We start from the raw sequence: 23,332 nt of genomic DNA on the forward strand, positions 1-23,332 counted from the left end.
ACACACGTTTGTAAATCAAGTGGCTGGCTAAAGGTTAGTTGACTGAGATGTTTGATTCCATGTTAGAAACATGGCAAAATAGTTGTCCAAAAAGTTCAGAGAAAAGATCATTGCCTAGCATAAATGAGGAAAAGGATACGAAAAGAGAGCAAAGGCACTGAATATTCCTAGAGGTACAATTGGAAGCATTGGGTTTTGTCACACCCGCGCCGCCGCACCCGCCACAAAGGCGGTCCCGGGCCGTGGCTCACAGGCGTAAATGAACTCTGTTAATGAATCATGTCATGTTTAGTCAAAGGAAGGACTTTTATGTTGAAAGGGACTTTTGGGTTGACACCCCTTGTCGCCATTTTGGTTTCTGGTTATGTTTGTCATGTGACTAATTTTTGTTTGGTTAATGTGTTACACCTGTGGGCTGGTGTATTTAAGTAGGGCTAGTGCCAGCTGCTGGTGGATGAGAATTACTCTTAGTGCACTGCATGCACCCAGGTTATTGAGTTTCACGGTAGAGACTCAGGATTCACTGGTCTAGTCTGTAGAGTCCATCCTTGTACAAAGGACTCTTTCAACCTAGCTAGCTTAGCAGGGAAAGCTAACTAGCTAGGCAGTTCTCGTCTCAGGGTCCATTAGGGAGCTACTGCAGGTCTGTGGCGATCTCTCGCCAAGCTTCATAGGTTAAGCGAGCTTGGGTCCAGGAGCTCCGGGAGTGATCGACTCTCCAGCTTGTTTCAGCAGTTAGCTCTCCTCACCGTCGGACTGTATCAGTCGTCTAGGTTTGGCGGCTGACTCCTCACGCTCTCAAGTCTTGTAAGTTCAACGCGCCTGACTAGCGCTACTCTTTGTCTTGGTTCATAGTTTCCCCAGGCTCGGCTTGGAAGGTTATGTTTCGGAGTAGCGGTATTGGCTCAGCCCCGGCAGCTAGCACAGCCCTAGTGCCTCGCCAGCCCCAGGTGTGTTCTTTTGTTTTGCCCAGTATTGTTTGTCACGGTTTTAAGTTATTCCTTATTCCTCGTAATCGTTGCTGCATTTCTGTTTTGTCTCCTCGCTTCGGTCCATCCCCTGCGAGTGTTCTCCCGTCATTGTCAGACCGAGTGGATGCTGACAGGTTTTCAGTGCCAGAGGAAGCATCCAGAGCATCACTGAGCCACTGCTTTGTTTCTTTGTTATTTTCAGTCTTTATTCTTCCTCCTCCAGATATATCGCTGAATCATAGATCTGAAAAGTTCCTGTTTTGTCATTGCTTAACAGGAGTTGACTTTTTGTGCTTTTGGGTCAAGTTTTCTTTACTTGTAACATGAAATCGTCATAGTGAACAAACCCCTAGCCAGTCCAAGGTTTTGTTAAATTTGGAGAAACCAATTGTGAATGTACAGTGACATGGTGGTAGCAATTAGAATGTTGTAATAAGTTGGTGTAGTAAATTTTACAGTATGTGTACTATACATTTAATCACAGTACGTACCTATAGCCAGTGTAGCTAGTACATTGGCTTCCAAGCCTAAAAAGGTGCATCTCTCTAATATTTCACTCTTTCTCTTAGAACAGCGTAGCTAGCATTACATGACAGTGAAATGTAATAAAATGGCGACAGGGAGAGTCAAAGCCAACACCACTTTTCACTTTTGCTATCAGTTTGCTATATACTGACTGCCTGTTTACCAGCTGAAAGACACAATCTGAAGGAGGCTAGGGAAGATTAGCAAGCTGAAGTAACAGACCACTTTTTATCTAAAAGACTTGGTAGCTTTTCTGTGTATATTTCAGCTACACATCATCTAACGTTCACTTTGGTGCCATACTTTATGAAAAAGTTAAATAAAAAGGATATAAAGATGTCCCTCTGCGTATTTCTATTAGAAATAGTAGAAAATTACCATTAGCAACTATAGACTGCTAAAATAATCCTGCTTAAAATGACCATATTGTGATTTACAAGAGAAAACATGATTACTGTAAAGTTTACCCACCACTGAATTTTGGCCAATCTACAGTACCATGCTATATTTAGGTAGTACGGTAAGAATTTGTTCGTTATACAGTAGTAATGCTGTGGACACAACAGAATTTGTTACAATGTAGGATAGCTTCAGTTTTAGCTGATATCTTGGTTGTCCCTATGTCTATGCCTTATCAAGGCCATGCATCGCCCTTACCACTCTTCTCAATAAAGAACTACATATTAAATAGGCTGTCCATTTACATTTAAAGTCATGGGAAAAAATTAATGTTGACCAACTGTATGTTCTATATAATGCAATCACTCAGGTGCTAGACAGTTTTAATAAATTCAAAATTGTCAGATCAAGTTTGCCGTTAAAAAATTAATTTCAACATTATGCTATGAAAAAAGAAGGTCAGGAATCTGTTGCCAAGTGAAGAGATTTTCAAACTCTCCTGATTTTCTCTCTCTCTCTCTCTCTTTGATAGTCTCAGTAATGTGAGCAGCCATGATTAAGACAAAACCCTTTTCTTAGCTTCTGATTAAAAAAGATAATTAACTACTCTATTCTATTTCTCCCCCACCTGCCAGCTTAAGCATCTCTCTATCTCTCTCTCTCTCTCTCTCAGGAAGATTTTGCACTCTGCCATTTTTGGATGCACATTTCCTGTGCTCTAATCCATTGTGGAAATAAAACTGTGTTTTTCTTTTTTTTTTTCTTTTTTTTTTTTTTTTTAAATCTCCATCTTCTCTCTCATCACTTCTGTGCAGAATGCTTGTCTGGCTTCTCATTATCACTGCACTCCTGCAAGGAGGTATAGAGCCAACAGGAGATAGCGCTAAACCCTCATACTTTATGAAAAATGTCATCAAAATAAAGTATATCGGAAGGAATTAGATTGGTTTTGCTTAAAGCTTTCTCATCTAATTCTAGCCTCAATGTTTATATAACTTGTTTCAATGTCAGTGTAGTGTCACCTAAAAGGGGTGTAGGGGGTTTGAAAAGTTAAAGTTAGTCTGGGGATATGGAGCTAATCAGTGTGTTGCTCCCTAAGCCCACTTTATACCTTGCGTTGCTGTGTAATATGCAATGTATAATACACTACTTCAGAGCATTGCCTGTGTGTGGCCATTCTAGATGAACATATATTGTGTCAAAGACATGGTCACTATGTCTTTGACTACCCATATATCAATATTGCAACCTTGTTTGTTCAGCTCTGATGACCGTGAGGGGATTTGTCTGCATTATCAGATTAGGGTTCCGTTCACCCGATCACCGTTCACCCATTTACTCGTTCACCCGTTCCGCTCAGAGAGGGAGTTGCAATTAAGATACATACACCAAAGTTATAAAATTGAATGCCAATTCACTTTTCCACCATATATATATATATATATATATATATATATATATATATATTCAGATGAAGAGATGGTGCTTGGATGGTGCTTGGAGAGAAAGTCACTGAGACCATTATTCTGATCTGAACCACATTCTGACCTGAAAGACACAGCTTAACTACAGAACAGCAGGCCAGGGGGCAACACATGCACTTTAAGGAGCAAAGAGCCAGAGGGAGAATGAAAAAATGAGTAAAAAAGAGAAGTGCATGTCAGATGTAAAATTCAGTATATTACTGGGTTTTTTTTAAATTTTAACATTTTATAAAATCTTTTTAAAAAGGCAGATTTTTTAAAATTAAAATTTTAGAGCAGATTATATTTGGAATTACGTCTCATCCCGGCAAATTCTGACCCCAGCTGATATATCCCATCCCAAAAAAGGGCCAGAACACTTATAACCTAAGTGTAAGGGTATAACCTTGTCTGTGGAGAAGGCTACAAAGAGAATTCAATCATATATGCTAGAAGTTGTGTAAGATCTGGTAAGCATGTTGGCCTCATTCGGCACCACTCTGTTCTCTCCACTCTCTTCAATCCCTCTAGGACGATTTCACTTGCTCCCGTGCTCTAAGGACTAGGAAACATAGGCAAAGCTCCTACAAAACCCTATTATGTCTATCTACCATCCATCATTGTGACTGTTCTCTCTGCTTTTGGCAGATTAAGGGTGAGGGGTTCACCCTCCTCTGCCATGACTGGAATACTGCACACAGCTTCAAGCACAATAGCCATAATCATTTCTGAAGGCTTTTCTTGCACTTGAGTCCAATACGTTTCTGCTCTGATCAGTTTTGATGGGAACCTGGCCACGTCTGGTAATAAGCTCTTCGCTCTAGCTTGAGTGTTGAAGAAGAAAAGAGGAAGCTGCATGTTTGCAAGAACAAGGTAAAGTCATTACGAGAGGTGTACAGCAAGAAAGTTGAGGTGGCTATCAAAAAATTAAACATATTAAATACTTAGCACTTAGGTATTAAAAATGAGTGGAAATGTAATGATATGCATGATATGCAATGTATATGGTGTTTTGCTTTTGTCAAGCAAATTGCTAATGCTCTTTTAACATCATATTTATGTTTTTCATTACATTTTAGACCACTGCATGCAACAAGGAAGCTGGTGAAGCAAGTGAGTGTTAGGTGGAGGTTAGACTGAAAACCAACCCGGCCAACTGGCTACAATCAGAGCTCATAATTTTTTCCCCTCAAGCCTGCTAGAAAAAGAAAAACAGTGCATTTCATTCTAAAGAGAAACAACAGGGTTGTAAACATCTGAGCATTTTTTACCCTAACCAATGTTACATTCTCAAAGAACAACTACTGACCCACAAAGTATTGACAGAACTCGCATGTTGATGGTCTTAACTTAAATCCATCTGGATAATAAAACGCCACAAGCCCAAGACTGATAGAAACATTAAGAAGGTGCCCAACAGTTCCTCTTACTATTGAGCCGAATGACATGACGGAACCCATGCAATGTGACTCCTCTCGCTTATCTCCAGAAGAGTGAGGGCACTGTTTGAAAGACCGTCTATGCTTCTATTGTGGTAAAACCAGACACCAGCTACAAGAATGCAGAGCACGACCACAAATGCATAAGGCGCCGACCCCTGGACAGCACTGCTACTAGCTCCATCATTATGTTATTAGTGCCCAAGGGACCATCATGGATGATCAAAAGGTTAATGCACATCTTAAGTGGCTGAAATTTCTGTTTTGCTCATTTCTATTGGAAGTTTATTCGCAATTTCAGTACTGTCACTGCGCCACTCACCAAAGAAAACGTAAATAGAACAAACAGGCTGAGAATGCATTTCAGGTCTTAAAGGCTGCCTTCACAGCAGCTCCTATCTTAAAACACCCTGATCCTTGCCAACCCTTCACGGTAGAGGTAGATACCTCTGAGATTGGTGTTGGGTCCATATTGTCACAGCGTTCAGGTGATTCTCCTGGACAAATATTTTTTAATTTTATTTCTCCTGGAGATCACATGACTTCTCATGTCTCATCAAGCTCCTACCCATGTTCTCACTCTCTGGGCTAGCACCTGGGGATTTGATCATTTGATTTTCTTAGATTAGTATTTAAAGCCTGGGCTTAATACTAAGCTCTTCATAAGGTATTTTATCCCATTCTGGAGATCTATGAAAGTGACATCAAGCAGAATGTGATACCCTCAGTATAAACAGCCTTTATGTCAAAATACACTCCTGTAACTTTTTTGCTTGTAAACTGTATACTTACAGACGCCTGTTGGGTCAACAAATGCAAACTGTTTTTGGGCATGCCTATTTTATATTAATCTCTGATGTGACCTTTATGCAAATAAGGCATGAAAATTGCATGCTCTGGATGTGCTACAAGTGCTATATTTCAAATAGAAAGGGGGGCTGCCAAGCCCTAAATAATCAATTAGAGTGATTGTTCTGAGCACTTTTTAAGCTCCCTATCTCTCTAGCCAAAGTCCCAGATGCCTATTTTTTTTGTTTTCAATCTATTTCAGGATTTAACAAGAGGAACCTCAACTATTGAGCAAGTTTCCAGATGAAACCACATTGTCACATTTACAGGCATATTTCATATTCTCCAGGCTGAGATGTATAGTAACAAGCTCTATTTATCAATACAATGCACCTAAGCAGATTTGTACTTTACTGAGTATTTTTAATAATGCAATAAAATGCATTTGCGAGGAAGCTAATATCCACTGGCTCTTGAAATTATTGGACTGTTGTTATATATAAGTTCCTTTTTAATTAAACACTTAAACACTTGTTGACAAGTTTTGCTTGTGTTTTCTTGTCTTGTTTACCATGTGCTCATTAGCACATGGCTCTGTTTGTGTTTGTTCCTAGTCTCCACCTTTGCCCTGCCTTGTACTTTGTCATCCGGCTGTTCTCAATCTTAGCCTGGCCCTCAGTTTGTTTGGCAAAAGCAAAGCCATTGTATAACATGCAACATTATGTTTCTACTCCAGTTTCAACATCTAAATGCTTCCAAAAGTATTTAATGTAAAGATTTTGGTTGCCGCCTCAACTTTTTTGCTGTACACCTCTCCTTAGGCCTGATTTCAATGTGAATTGCTAATGTAAAACTGCTAACAAATTCTAATTGTACAAATACACAAATGGAAGAAGTTATCAGTCTCTACCGAGCAGTCATGAAATATCAGTTGCCCAAAACCAATTGTCCATATTCTGACACAACCTCTAATCGTCATACAAATTAAAAAAAAATTATTTTCTTTCACAGAACCAATAGTAAACCTATTAAATGGATTTGACAGTATTATACATAATTATAGAAATTATATGGAAATCTTGATGTTTATTGTTTACAAGAAAATAAATGTACGTAATATTTCCAATGTTCAGCAAAATGACCCTGCTAGTCTGTGCTAATTTATTTTTATTAGACTGTACTTATAAACATTTTGAGTGGTCATTTTGATGTAATGTCACAACCATACATTAAGTAAATGTTTTGTTGATGCTGTCAGCCCCCGGGGCGATTCACTCATGTGTTTTGACACTCATGAGTGTCAAAACACAAAACACTCATGTGTTTTGATTCAGGGTTCTCATGTCTTGTTTAGATGATGTGTTTCACCTGAGACAGGGGGGAACTTAAGGAGCTCGGCCAGTTTGGTTCACAGCTTCTAGCGTCGAGTTTTGCGAGGCACCTTTGCTCGCTCCCTGGATATATCTGCGACTTTCGCTCCAGCTAGGCGACCCTCTTCGACTCCGCCTCTCTTTAAGTTTGGTCGGCCTAGCTGTTTAGGGTTCAGTGGCTGGTTCCCCAGCTCTCTCCCCCCAGTTTGTGTAATCTCTGCGTGGTTCACGCTTGTCCTTAGTTACCCCTGAAATCTCCCCAGGCACGGCCTGGTAGGTTGTTTTGTGTTATTCCCAGTTCTCCCTCACCAGCTCACCCAGCTCAGCTCTCAGGTGTGCTTTTGTGTTTGCCCGTTTTAGTTGTCAAGTTTACGTTGTTTTACTGTTTAGTCACTTTAGTTGCTGCATTGCTTGCTTTCGTTTACCCACTGTGTTGCACCCCCTTTCTGTTAATAAAAGTACTTGCATTGCCCAGCCTTGCATACCAGCTATGACAGATGCATTACCTACATGAAGTAAATATACTGTTGATGTGTTTTATTTACTGGATTTAGTGTTGGTGTTACTTACATAACAGCATGTTGAGTTTGCATGTGTCATACCTGTTACATGTTCATTAACTTTGAAGATATACAGATATAAACTGTAGGACAATACAAATAGTTTAAGAGTTTCTAATCCAGTCCAATTATTTTTAAAATCTGAAAAATGGTTTATTAAACTGACAACACAAGTTATATTTTGATGATTGGTTAGGAGATTTGTGGCACAAAAATGTCTGCACCCAAAATTACCTTTAACCTAGCCAGAGTAGAAAACTAAGCAATGAACTGAGGCAAAATAGTTTATTTATATAACTGTTTATTACTATGACTGGTTATGCATTTTGACCATGATTCAGTTAAATTACTGAATTCTATTAAATTATATGTTTTCAACACTAAGTTTAATCTGAATGCCTTATTGATTAATACATTTTCAGCATATCTACTGAAGTATTCAACCCCATTATTGAATTACCAATGCCTGCCTACATGAACAAAAAACAAGATACATAATATGCACACTGTAGCCTATATCTCCCACCATACACTTAAACAATTGTGTTGGATTTACTTAAAATAATCAAGGCAACATTTTGCATGCAGCTTTTTAAGTAAATTCAATATGAAGGATTTTTAAGTAAGTTAAACCAAACTGCTTTTGTTTCACTGTCATGCCTGCCCCTGTTGTCATTTCTGCCTCTGTTTGTGTCTTGTCTGCCCTAGCCACGCCTGTCCATTAGTGTTCCACCATTGTCTCCTTTGTAGCCACACCCCCTTGTTAATCCCAGATGTTCCCCGTGTGTCTCTTGTTAGTGTCTGTATAAGTACCCCTTTGTTTCAGTCGTCCCTTGTCTGGTCTTGTGCATGTTGTGCATGTGTGGGTCATGTGCGGGTCATGTGCATGTAGGTGTGCAAATGTTCCTCTGTTTGTGGTCATGCCAGTTCATGGTTTGTTGATTTTGCCTGTTTATGGGATGTTGGTGTTTATTTTGGCTAAATATTGTGCTTGTTTGGTTTCTGTTTTCTTGTGTTTTGTTTTCTTGGATTAAAACATTACATCTGCCTCTGTCTCATGACAAACCGTGACATTCACCAACTTAACTGTGTAAGGTTCATTCAACTTGAAATATTAGGGTCACTCCAATATAAATATTAGGGTCACTCCAAGAAATCAAGTTCATTTAATGTAAAAAAAAAAAAAAGAAGTTGATGTCCCCTGGGGCGATTCCGAGCCGCCGCCCACAGGCTCACATAAGGACTTCTGTTGTATTTCAGTTCATATGTGTCGATTCATGTTCATTTATGTTCATGTTTGATTCAGTGTGTCTCGTTTCATGTTCATGAGTTACAACTGAAATCTGGGGCTACTTAAGGAGCCTCGATGCTTAGTTCGAGGCAGAGAATGGCAAGTTTGGAGGTAGCCCGAGAGGTTTCTGATATGGCTCACGGTGTGTTTAGGCCAGCTTCTGATCTACGTCCTCGTTCGCGAGCAGGCCACCCGGCCATTCAAGGATTCAGCGAGGCTCACTCGCTCTCTGCCAAGATATACCCATGACTCTCGTTCCAGCTAGGCGACCCACGCTGGCAGTGCCAGGTTTGGTCAGCCTAGCCATTCTTGCAAAGTAGCTGGTCCCCCAGCTAAACCCCCAGTCTCAGGTGTGTTTGTTTTCGCCCTCTTGTTTGTCAAGTTTGTGTTGTGTTCACGTTCATGCCCTGTAGCTGTTGCTTCGTTTGCCTTCATTTTGCCCTCTTGTGTTATTGTAAGTTTTGTTAATAAACTGGAAACTGTGCAAAACACAGAAAGCACTTATTGAATACATTAATATCCAAACAATTAATACTTAACATAACATAAAGAAATAACAAAAATACATTTAACAATTTATTAAACGATAGCAAAAAGACAAAGACCTAGTCATGGCAAGTTCCTGAAAAACCTTTCAGTGTAGAAGGATTTAGACGTCTGTACTTTTGCATCAAACTCAGTTACATGCAAAGACCCATAACAAGGAAACTAGCAATGTATCTTTATCTTCTGTCAGAATTCCTCAGTAAGCAGAAATTTACTTCTTAATAGGCTCTCCCATTTGAGAAAAAAGAGCTATTCTTTAGTTAAGGAGGTTTACCTTTTTTCACTTTTTCAAAAGTCTGTCACTGTTAGCTCTATGACAGCTCCACACTTATTTTCCTTTTATGAAAATTGTGAGTTTTATAATGCAACAAGAAGCGAATCAACCAATTATTATTATGCCGAGTTTAAGGGTGAGAGGAAGATATAGTACTAAAATGACTGGACAAGCTTTGTCACAAATATTAAAGGGTTACAGAGTGAAGCCCTCCATGATAATTGTTTACACTAAAGAAAGTATTTGGAGCATTGCTGTTAGGATTTGATGGCATTCAGTGACAAGAGCATTCATGAGGTCAGGATGTTGAATGATCACCACCCGTCCTCACCCCCTTCATCCTAAAAGTATTGTATGGAGCACCAATATTCCAGAGAACACTGTTCCACTGCTCCACAGCTACACTGCTCCACAGCTCAAAGGTAGGGGGCTTTGTACACTTTTAGCCTATGCCTGGCATGAGGCATGGTGTCAATACATTCATGTATATCTGCTCCAGAGAGTCCAATTCTATTGGCAATACAGGGACTATGTGTGTGTGTGTGGGTGTATTTGTATCTGTATCAGCAGTGGTGTTACATGACAGTGAAGCATATATGTTTCTCTCTCCCTATCAGTCTACACTACAGGTGTTATAAATCAATGAGGAAGCATTAAATTTTTTCAAACACCAATCAGGAATTATTGCTGACTGGTCTTGGTACACAAAAGGACCAATCCAAGAGTTGTTTAAGACATGTTTGGTGATATAATGACTATAAACTAATCATAATAGTGGGGGCTTTACAGGTTAGTACCAAAAATGCTTATGTACCAACAGGAACTGATAAAGCAGTGCTATGCCAACATACATCACTGCCAGTTCGCCAGCTGCCACAATCCAAGCACTTGCATCATTATTTTCTAATCATTTTTCCAGATGTGAGTAGCTCATTTCCTAGTTGCTCGGCCATGGGAACCCATTCCATGACGCTCTCTAGGCACTGTTCTTGAGCTAATCTGAAGGCCACATGAAGTTTGGAGGTTTGTAGCAATTTACTCTGCAGAAAGTTGGCGACCTCTGTGCGCAATGTGCCTCAGCATCTGCTGACCCTGCTCTGTCATTTTACGTGGCCTACCACTTTGTGTCTTAGTTGCTGTTGTTCCCACTTTCCCACATTGATTGCGGAATGTTTAGTAATGAGGAAATCTCATGACAAGACTTGTTGCACAGGTGTCATCCCATCATGGTGCCATGCTGGAGATCCTGAGAGCAACCCATTCTTTCCCAAATGTTTATAGAAGCAGTCTGCATGCCATGGTGCTTGGTTAAATACAACTGTGGCCATGGAATAAATTGGAACACCCAAATGCAATGATTTGGATGGGTGAGTGAATACTTTTGGCAGTATAGTGTATTTGAAATACCATCCTATATATCCAAGCTATATGTAGTGTAAATATGGAAGCTATGGCTCTTATCTTTTTTACTTTTCCACCAAGGTTTTCTTCAAGGTCTTCTTTCTTTTTTGTTTTAGATTTTTATCCTTCATTCATCACATGCAGTCCTCTTTATTATACTATTTTATATACTATTTTAGCCCCCCATCCAAGACCTAGTCATTTGTTTTGCCCAACTGCCCCCAGACAGCATCTACACCATCAGGGCAGGTACCCAAGCCCTGATCCACAGCCATAATAAAGTCCTTATAGGTGAATCTGTTCATCTAGCAGCCATCTTTGCAATGCCACCAGGCTGTTATTTCCAGTCATACAAGATCATGCTTCTATTTCTCTATCTACCTATCTATCTATCTATCTATCTATCTATCTTAATGTCTTTTAAATTGTTAACTTTTTAGATTTTTTTTTGCTTTGTAAGCACTGGTATCATTCAAGTAATGCGTTTCTTTAGGAAATCAGGAAGAATATAAAGGAACACCATTGTAAAAGTTTGGGCAGATGTGATTTTTTTGCAAAAAGAAAGTATAAATGCTGTTTTTAAACCATTTCACAGTGACCGGACAGAGAGAATGGAAACAGAGAGAATGAAAATAAAAGCTTAATTGCTTACCATTAAAAGAGATCAGCTTTCTCAGTGGCTTCAGCTGTCATCTTTTCATGTGCTAACTATGTGTCTAAAACAACACTTTGGCCAAGTACATTTCTGCCTAGTTTTTTTTAAAGAAAGTGTACCTCATCCATTTGAATGGAAGGCGATAATATTAAAAGTGACATGATGACAAACGTCCTACCAGGCTAAAGTAGTTAAATAACCAATATAAACAAAAAATATTGATCTACTGATCAATGGATGGAGCCTGATAGGAAACTATTTCTAGTGGGGTGTCCTAGGTTGCTAACAGGCTGATGGTGAAGACATTGGTTGCTGATGGGGCTGTGGCAATGACCTCGGCTATAGATAGGACTCCAGTGACAACCTCAGCTGCAGTTGAGGCTGGGAATCTAGACTGCAAACAGGGCTGTGACAATGGCCTCAAATGCATGCTGGCCTGCAGTGATGCCCTTGTTTGCAGACTGAGCAAAGTCCAAGGCAACAGGTTCTGGAGCTGTCAGTCCAAGAGCCAGAACAGTCAACATTAACTTTGACAGGACTGTAGACTCTACATTTTCAGAAACAAAGACCTGTACACAGTAAGGTTTTTAGCTGGGCTGGAGGCTCAACAACTTTAGACTAGCTTTGAAAGACTTTAGGTTGAGTTGGGTTGGGCTTTGTAATTCTGTAATCAATTGCAGAAGGCTCTGTGGCATCGTCTCCAGCAGCAGCCATGACATGCCCTATGAGAGCTGGAATTCTCCATTGCAGTAACAGCTGTGGCCAACTTCATTGCCAGTAGCTCTGGATTATCAGAAAAGACCAAAGCTGTGATGTTTACAGAAATAAATCCATCGTTCTCCAGCTCATCAAAGTTCTCTCATTTAAGGTCAATCAGCAGGAGGGTCTTCCTTGCCTCAGTCTGGCTTGACAGGCCCTCAGCTATTTCATCCCTGCAAATGGACAGAAGGCACTTGAGTTGGAGCTAAAATTTAGCCATACAAAGCCTTACCACATTCATTAGTTTGTTCTGTCACAAATGCACTGGAGTCTTGTAAGCATAGAAGCTTCATTGTGTATAATAAAATAAAATACAAATTGGGTACTTAAAAACAAAACAAGACTCAAAATCACCCACAATACCACAAGAGCAAACAAATAATGACATGCAGACCCAGAGTGACAGACATATAAGAAAACCGGGAAATAAAAACCAAAGACAAGGATCCAAAGATCCTACCCTAACAGCTAACATCGCTGTAGCCATATTGGGCAAGGCCGTTAACACCGCCATAGCTATGTTGAACGAGGCTGGTGGCTAGTGTGTTTTGGATGCTGTGGTCAGATATTGTGTTTTGGATGCCCTGTTTGGAGCACGAAATGGAGGGGTGTGTTTGTTTTGCTGTTGAGTTCAAATATCAGTAGTCGTTCTGTTGTAATGCTGTTTGTTGGGATTCCTCAAATAGTTTGTTAAATATTTTAATTTAAGATACATTAGAAAGATTTTAATATAATCATGCAATCGCGTCATTGTATAGCACATTTTAAGGCAGAAAACATCAACAAGAAGTTCTATTTATCCAAATATAACCCTTATGATTAAACTAATTTCCAGGAATATATACAGAATGTGTGAGCACAATGTTTGTGACTGTAGCAATGTATCATGTATTGAGTTTCCTTTCATTCAGTAAAGCATTCAAAATTATTTATTGTCAGAAAAACCTAATGGTCAGTACTTACGGTACCTAATGGACAGTGTTAAAAAAAGATGTGCATTATACACGGGCAAAACATGCTGTGATCAGTCTCAGGACCACAATACTGTGTTGTATTCTGTTTTGTTTGTTTAATATATATTCGATATTTTGATATTTCCAGGCCAAGACCCTCATTTTTTTGCCAGCCCCTGCTTCAGTATATGATAGTCAAGTGTTTGGAACATTCCAGAATATCTTTCTCTCTCTGAACCAAAAATTCTGGTAAAAAGTTGCAGTATATCAAGGTCATGTAAAAGCAACGTGGCATGTTAAATATCGGCTAGATCTGTCTGAATAATTCATGCTGTTTGATGAAGTGTGGGCATTAGCTTTTATTTTGGAGTTCATTTGTAATGGGTCCCCTTGTGTCTGGAGAACTAACGGCACCAGATGGTTCCCACGATGCTCTGATGAAATTGCACAGACAAATCAGTAGGACTAATGAAGAGTGCAGCATCTGTGGAATTCCACAGTGCTGAAGGGTGTGTTAGAGAGGACACTGGGTGCTGGGTGTGTAGGAGGGAAGGCCTGCACTGCTCTACTGAGTGTACTTTATGATGTGTAATGGGCATGGTGGATGCAGTTAATTAGCTTTAATAAGCACCTCTCCTCACTCTCCACACTCTGTGGGTGGTGGAGGGGTTATATCATGGATATAACTGTCTCAAAGTGATCACAGATAGATAAATATATAGATTCACTGCTTTATTATTGCATTTATTTACTTATAGATAGATAGACAGATAGGCAGACAGGTGGTTATCCTGTGCTATGCTGCATTGTATGTTGCGTATTCTGTCCCCATGTAGTGATGCATTTGTTCACTATTCTGCTGGGCGCATGCAATGACCATGCAATGAAAAACCTAAAAGGCATTAGATATGAAATAAAACCATACAAAATACAATTTAATAAAATGCATCTTAGTTGAGTTGAATTGTTTAACTACAATAACAGTTATTTGCCAGTAAGTGATGGTGGTGGTCAAGCAACATATAGCTTGACATTTTAAAGCAATTTTTAAAGATTTTTTGGTTTTGTGTGAGCAGTCATATTTGTGTCAATCTTATGTCAGTTTGTGATCTTATGTCAGTTGTTTTCTGTTTTATGAAGCTGTGTTTGTCTGAGTAATATTTTTTTCAGGTGGACTGTATATGTGTGTGTGTATTATGTTGGAAGGGCTGCTGTATTTCAGTGTCTGGCTGTGTGACCTCCTGGCCAGAGCACATTCATTAGGGTAATTATTTAATTACATGATATTTACAGATCAGCAGTTGATACATGCACCCATTCACCATGCTAATGTTAACAGTAACCTGATTACTGAATTGTTATCATATTATTATTACATCACATCTAGATGTCACATCTACATGACGTCTAGATGAGACAATGGGATAGGAAAATATTTAGAGAGGTCATCTGTTAATAAATACATGAGAAAGTTGTTTAAATGGGGAAATGTGAGTTACGTTGTGTGTGTAAGGTGTGTGGGTGCAGGTGTGTGTAAGCAAAGGCAAATTAAAAGATTACTCACAGATACACTGACTGAACAGAGCACACTGAAATGAGAAATCAATCAGTGCTGTCTAACCAGATAAAACTCTACCAGTGAGAGAGTGATGGTGGGAGTGAGAGAGAGATGAAAAATAAAATTCTCTATAATTTCAAAACAAATAAGGCAGGAATTTCCACATAAAGGTCTAAACAAAGGTTCTTCCACAATTATCTATTAATTACTTGCTCAGTTACCCAAAATGTTCCACACTTTTTTATACACACGACATGGTGTTAATAATGCTTTGATCATGCAGGGCTATATAAAATTTGACAACTCTGTAAGAACTTACCGTTTAACAGGTTAAAAATACTTAACAAGTCACTATGCTCACTATGTTTTTGTACATTTATGCAGGTAACTTACAATTCAGTGATTTTATTGCTTTACCATAATGAATATATGAGATAAAGGAGCCTTAATATCTTAATCCCTTAACAGGCGAAAGTTTTATTGTTACCATAGAATAGCCCCGCCAGTTTGCTTAGGAGTCCTTTTTGTAATGAGTGTGCCATAAGCCTTATAGTGTAAAAAGTTTATTCTATAATCTATGACATTGAATACTTTGCTAAGTGAGAAACTGTTTTACCTCAGAAAGTATGTAGACAATCAAGACACAAAGAAGAGTCACAAATAATCAAGCTGCTCTGTATTAATTGGGAAAACTATATTGGTAGCCTAGCTATTTGGTGTGACTTTGGGATGCACAATGAAGCATTGAATGTGAATATATAACTGCTAACTTACAACTTTAAAAACACAACCACAGCAAAAACTACACTTTAGCAATCAGTAAGTATCTTACAACACTATTTTCTGACCTGTCAATAGACATTAGCTATGCTAATTAAAGAATGATCACTGGTAACTCACATCACCATGTCTTTTATAGTTATTTAACCACCAATAGAACAATTACTGTTGCAACATTGTCATTATTTTGACCCTAAAGGCAGGGGTACTGTTTTTGAAATCTTTAGAAACGGACTGAACTGATGGAACATGATAGGTAGAACACTGATAGGTCTAGTGAGCACAAAGATAGACCAATCAGGATGATCTTTGTTTTATTCTCTCGCTATGATGATAACACACTCTCTCGCACGTGTGCACATGCTGATAGTCCAGGCCACCAAGAAAATCTGATATTCTTATATTCCAGACGGCTAGTGTATAAATGCTAATAATCACCAGTAAAAAGAAACAAGAAAAGAAAAAAGAAAAAAATAGATTAATAGAATATTTTATTCCTTGTAAAATATAGGTTACTCTACCACTCCTCTGGATAGGGCCACTTTAGGCTTCTGTACTTTTTAGGCAGAACTGACAGATGTGGTTAGAAAGAGAGGATGTAATAGAGGAAAGAGAAAAGTACAGTGAACTAGCAAGAAAGAATGAGGCAGAGAAATAGTAGGGAGTAAAAAGTAAACTGTAAAATAAGAAATGCCCATTTTCATTTTTACTGATACTCCACATCCGCGTTCAATATGCAGCATGCAGCGGAGCATCAAATCCTATGAGTGATTCGAGCTTAAAGCAGGATGACCTGTCACCAGGAGCCTTCAGAGTGAAACCTTCAGCCATGTAGCATTTAATTTAAAGCGAAATCCTGTAACATTTCCTATTATATAACGCTCTGTGTGTATGTGTGTGTAATCAGATATAAAGACCCAACAATAATACCATAATATACCATAATAGTGAGTGTGTTTGTGTGTGTATATGTTTGTGTGAAGAAGCCAGCCAATGAGGTTTTTCCGACAGAGAATGAAACTGACAACCTAATAAGCTGAATCCAACAGCAATTTTAGTAATATTACATAAAGAATTGACTTTGATCTGATTCACCCCTCTCTCTCTGTCTGTTTCTGTTTTTTACTCTCTCTCTGTCTCTACCTCTTTGTGAGAGGATACTGGGAGTGCTGCTAGCAGGGTGTTTTATTAGTGGGGAGAGAGGCCATACATTTTAAGTATGTCACATCACTAAAACAATATTGCCAATACTTTAGTTCATGCTGTTGTACACCATAGCAAATATATATGAGATGACTTACCAACTTAATAGGTTAAACAGAGATTCAAGATGGCGCCAATAGAGTAGGCTGACATTATTTTTTGCTCTTTCTTTTACTTTAGACTCTTTACTTGTCTTATCACCATGTTTTTATTCATATAGGATCCACTCACATTTTGTCATTTTTGAACAAGCTGGACAAGTGAGATTCTGAGGGAGAACAAAGGACAACACATTAGGCAGAGCCCACAAGTCAACCTCAAGAACAGGTTAAGGGCTCAACCTCACCAAGCACCCCCTATCTGGCATCCTGCTTGCCAACATTCAGTTTCTGGGGAACAACCTCAAAGATCTCTGGCCCAGGATCAAGTTCCAAAGGGACATTCTAGACTGCAAACTCCTCAGAGTCATGGGTGAACCTAGCAGTACTGGACTATGCCATCCAGCCAGACGACTTATCATTTTAATGCATGGACAGGACAGTCAGGGAAGCCAAAACGAGGTGAGGTCTGTGTGATGAACAACAACTGGTGTGACCATGCTGTCATTTTTACTTTAGTATGCCCCTGCATTCAAAGCCTGCACATTACAGCTTGCTTTGGCATTTGCAGATGTCTTTAATACCTCCCTGTACCCTCTGAGATGCTAAGGAACAACTTCTCCTGCACCATCAGAAGCATCTTCATGGGGAACATAACAGCCTAGTTTGAGAACCAGCAAAAAGACGTGCTCTCCAGAGGGTGATATGTTGAGATGAGCACATCATGTGAATCAAGCTCCCTGTCCTGCAGACCATCTACAGCAAGTGGTGCTTTCGAAGGAGATTATTTATGAATCACAAAACAAAATGTGCCAGCAGAAACTAATGAAATATAAACATTGACACTCTTGTTGCTGACTGTTTGAACCCTCTTGCAGAACCTGTGATGATATGAAATGTAAAACTTGCTTTACAAGGTTTATTCTGTACTCTCTGTCAGATTCTATTAATATTGGCATGTTTTTTTTTTACATGTGAACTGTGTTACATAATCAAAATATTCAAAAAAAGAATGATTTAATCATCTTCTCAGTAATAAAACATTACATCATTAATTTGATTCTCAAATCAAATCACAACCATTATTGACAATGAGTTTATAGTGTTTTTTGGCACAGTCCAGTTTAAGATTGCTTTCAATGACAGTCTGCCTATGGTGACTTTAAACCCCCAAACAATCCATACTTAAAGCTTTAGTCATTAGAATTATTTAACAAAGCTTCCACTACATTCCCTTAAGGTAATTAGCTCTTAGTAGAACTGCTGTAGGTGGAAGAAACACACATCCGTCCAAGTCTATTAGATTTTTATTAACCATCATTTAAATCTTGGAGTTTAAGATGTGTTAAAATTGCACTCTAGCCAAGCCTGCCCAGGGCGGTACCCTACACGACTACTATTAACTGACACAAAGTGGGTTTCTGCATTAATTCATAGTAAAATGTCAATACCAAAGTCACACTTATACACAATCTAATTAAATAAATAACACACAAACAGTTGTACTGTCTATGTCTTTTATTCAGCACATAAACAGTTTAGGCTAAAAAAAAAAAACATTTAGGAGCTATCAACTCCTTAATTCTGCACCATTCCTCCCTGCAAATGTGTTTCAGGTCATCAAGATTTCTTAAGTGCCTTGCATGCACTGTCTTTTTTAAGTCATGCCACAGGATCTTGATAGGGTAGGTTCTCGAGTAAGACTCTGACCTGGTCAGATCTTTCTTAACCATGCGTTATTACTTTACTTGTGTGCTTTGGGACATTGTCTTGTGCATTACCCAAATTTGAGGTCTTGGACTGGCACCCTGCTCCTGTTTCGATACACTTTTGAAGTCCATGTTTTCTTCATTAAGTGCCCAGGCCCTGAGACAGCAAAGCAACCCCAAACCATGATGACAACTCCACCATGCTTAACAGTTGAGGTGAGGGTTGGTGTTGGTGTGCAGTGTTTTTCCTACAAACATATTGTGTATTTCGTCTCATCCTCAAGCAGTTATCTCTATCTCTTGCATTAGTTTTGGAGAATTCATGTTTCTCACTGAGCATCATTCCTGCATTTTCTAGCTGTTCAGATACAAAAAATAGCCACTGATTATGCTCTATCTACATTGCCCTGAAAAACAGTATTTCCTCCATGTGGTATAAATCCCTTCCAGGCCCTCCAGGATTTACGACATTCATTTTCAGAGAGTTCTGGTGCTGTTAAAATTTCAAGGCACAGTAGTTTAAAGCTGAATCTCCAAAAAGGTGTAATGAGAGCTTTGGGAAGATCATAATTCTCAAAATCCAGTGTTTGCATAAAGTTTTGAAAAGATTTTAACTACCTATTTGTCCAACACTGTTAAACAGATAAAGGAATGTGTCTCCTGTGTTCAACTTTATTACCTCAACACATATGCATATGGCACTGCTGGGCTTTGAAGCAACAACCATTTCTGTTGGTTTTAGAGAAATTGTGGGATTGACGGATTTCAGTGTCTGAATGTATCATGATCACAATGCTACTTGATGTATGTAAGCTTCAATTCAAGACAGTAGCAATGAATTAAACATTGGGGTGAACCAAATCTACTAGACAGTGCAGGGAATTCAATAACTCATGAGATAAAACAAATGTTTTTTTTTTATTATAATTATTCTATTTATGCACCCGAGCACTTCTTTCAGAAAATGCACCACTACTCCCAGAACATTGCTGCAGTTACAGCTGTTCACTGGGATTCACATGTTTATTTCTTTTGATTGCATTGGAACACCACAACAAAGTCCAATCTGATTACTATTCCACATAGAATTCCTGAAATGGACTGGACAAAACTGTTTGTTATGAAGGTTACTGTTTTTATTTAGATAGTACACTTTTAGTTTTAGTATCAAGTTTTTGTTCATTTTTTATGTTAAATAAATTACTTGCACTTACATCTGCCTCTGCCTCCAGCCACAACCATAACAAAATACCATACCCTAAGGAATGGATGTATCAGGTGATCCCTGGTCCCGCCAGTGACATCTGCACCAGCTCCATTGACCATGATGTCAGATGCATCTGCTCATGTCTTGGTGGTTGCATCCGCACCAGTTTCAGTGCCAATGATGCCAGCCTTCTCTGTTCCTCCTCTGGTTGTGTCATCTGCACCTGCTTTAAGGCCAGCAGTGCCTGCCGCATCAGTTCCCGCACGGGCTCCCAGGTCCTCTGTGCATGCTCCCAGGTTGTTTGTGCTTGCTCCAAGGCCAGTAATGCTACTCTGTTCCTGTTCCACAACCATGACAGTAATGAACAACGAAAGCTATTACTGAAACTTTGTATTAAAACATTTCATGTATTTCCACAAAACCGTTCCAGTGCTAAGTGATGTACTGACAGTAATCTTTTCATGCAAGTCAGAGATGTTAGCTAGCTACAAAGTCTTTGCTTAAGTCAAATGCTGGTGATATGGTGTTACAATAAGTGTAGGGGTGTGGACCTCGGGCGCAGTTGTTGGTGTAAGGTGGCACACGCCGACCTCCATGGGTTCACTGTCCAGTGGTCCCATCACAGACCGATACATTGAATCAAACATGAACAGAAACACAACAAAAGGCCTTCTATGAGTCTGTGGGCGGCGGCTCGGAATCGCTCAGAGGTAGAGCATGATACCAAGGGGCTGACAAAAGTCTATTTATTTAATTCATGCTTGTAAAAAAATAACAAAAAAGGTCAAATTAAAGTAATGTTATATATACTGGACCTACTTAACAAATTATGTAACATTTTACATGCATCTAAGTAATCCCAACTACAATGTTGTTAAATAAAAGCTATAAACCTTTAATGTAAAGACTAAATCAACTGTGTACATTTTTGAGTTTAATCAATTTATTGTAATTGAGTTTAGTCTGTTGCGAATAGATAGTGATTGGACTATGCAAGCTTTAGAAACTCTTAAAACACCCTTTATTTGACTACCATTTCTTCTGTTGCAAAGTGTGACTCTATGCTTGCTGAGTACTGGTGTACAATAATGGCATGCAATAACTTGTATAGCCATGTATGTATTATTTAGTAGATTCTATAGATTGTTTTTACAGAGCATTTGGGGAAAGGGGAAAACAGAGTGTATTACATATTTGAATGAATTACTGATTTAAACTACTCCATCAATGCACATCTGCCTACTCAGCACATGGTTCAATATAGATGGCAGGCCACTAAAGTTTTTTCAGAAAAACAATAATGATTACAGACAGAGCCATTAAAGTATTATTATTATTATTAATATTATTATTATTATTTCTTTGACAAATTTGGACAAAGTATATTTTTGTTTATTTATTTATGCATCAACCACTCTTTTTAATGAATGAGTATGCTGTACTATAAGACTAAATTACCTTTTCTCTAAATTGCTTTTATACAACCAACCATACATTTTCATTTTTCCACTCTTCACCCCCTCTTCACTCCCCTCCTGCATCTCCTGGCTTCCTGGCTCAGTGACTGTGTGTGAAATTGGATTTCATGTCCAGTTGACTACAGAATCACAGGCTCGCCGTGCCTTGGTGGCTGAGGTGGGGCACAGCCTCCTGCTCAGCCCAAACTGGATGCAAACGCAGTGAGCCAAAATGAGCACACACACACACAAACACACAGCTGGCCAGCACATCTGCCAATTAGCCCAGTGAGGAAAGAGGGCGCCACCATGCGTGGCTTTCCGCTTCACCTGGGATGGCTGCCGTGAGCCACCAGTAGCGGGTCAGCCCCGTCTGTCTGAGTGCACTGGTGTGGAGAAGCATATGTGATTGTGTGTGTGTGTGTGTGTGTGTGTGTTATAGAGAGAAAGATCTTTGAGGAAGTGGGAACATGTTGTCGCTATCACAGACTAAAAGACAATACTTCTTGTGCTGTTCTGGCTCTTTTTATGTACCAACTGTTGATGTGAAGTAAACATTAGTGCATAAAGACCTATTTGAACTGTGTTTTTGGTATATGTGAAATGTAATGTTCAAATATGGTTCCAACAATATCACACTTTCCACAAATTAAGCTAAATATCTGACATCATGCAGTATGTGAAATAATAGTAGAACTATGCACACAGAAGTGAAACCGGAAAGATTTTACCCACTATGTTATATTGACATTTGTTTCATGGTTTTGCAGAAACCCCAGCAGCTGCATAATAGCCTTATTCCTGGCCAATCCAGAAAATGTGCTATCTTCTTTAAACTGTTTTGTTTGATATTTATTGTAGTATTTAAACATTGTATGTGTTTAATGGCATTTTTTGTGCAGGAAACTAAAATGTGGTAATCCTGTGAAACTGAGGGCCCATTTTAGTGTAAATGGAGACCAGATACAATGTGGGCATGAAACACATTACTGCAAGATATGAACAGCCTAACTGATTGATTAGCACATCCATGTCATGTCACAGGGCACACAAAGTTCATGTAAAAATGTAACTCACCGCAGATTCATACCTAATTATCTCCAATCACATTTGTTTTTCAAAACCTCTCCAAGGGAAACCAATACAGCTACAATATGATTTAATGTTTCAAATCCCAAAAGCCACTCCAGAACATTGACCTGGTTATCTTTAAACCATTTCTGTGGAACCTTCACTGTACAGTTCGGATCACTTCAGTTTTGCTGGATCATAAATCTCTTAGATCTTAAATCTCTTACAGCTGAATCAGATTGTCTTCCAGGATTTCCCCTATATTTTGCTAAATTCACTTTACCCTCTATCTTCACAAGCCTTCCAGGGCCTGCAGCCGAGAGGCATCCCCACAGCATGATGCTGCCACTGTCATGATCCACTGGGTCAGACAATGAGGGAGAACACTCGCAGGGAATGGACCAAGGCGAGAGAGTTTATTAACTCAAACAGGGCAGAAAACAAGGAAAAAGCAGCAACAGATTAACAGGGTTAACGATAAACAAAAGCCAAACGTGACAACTAAACTGGGTAAACAAAAGAGCACACCTGTGGCTGGTGAGGGACGAGGGCTAGGCTAGCATGCCAGGGCTGAGCCAGAACAATACAGAAAACCTAAACCTACAGGCAGTGCCTGGGGAAAGCCGTGAAACAAAGACAGCGCGGGTCAGGCACTTCTGAGACTTACTGGACCTCCGGAGCTGAGGGATCCGCTGCCAAACCCAAACAACAGAACCGAGACAATGACAGGGCTAGCTTACCAGAACACAGGCGATAACTAGAGCGCGCACCAGAGCTGACTTCCTTGATGAGAGCTTCACAACCAAAGCGAGGAGAGTTCAGCACACTCCCATGAACAAGCCCCTGAAACTCCT

Source organism: Salminus brasiliensis, chromosome 7 (genome assembly GCF_030463535.1).
Source record: "Salminus brasiliensis chromosome 7, fSalBra1.hap2, whole genome shotgun sequence".
NCBI lineage: Eukaryota > Metazoa > Chordata > Actinopteri > Characiformes > Bryconidae > Salminus > Salminus brasiliensis.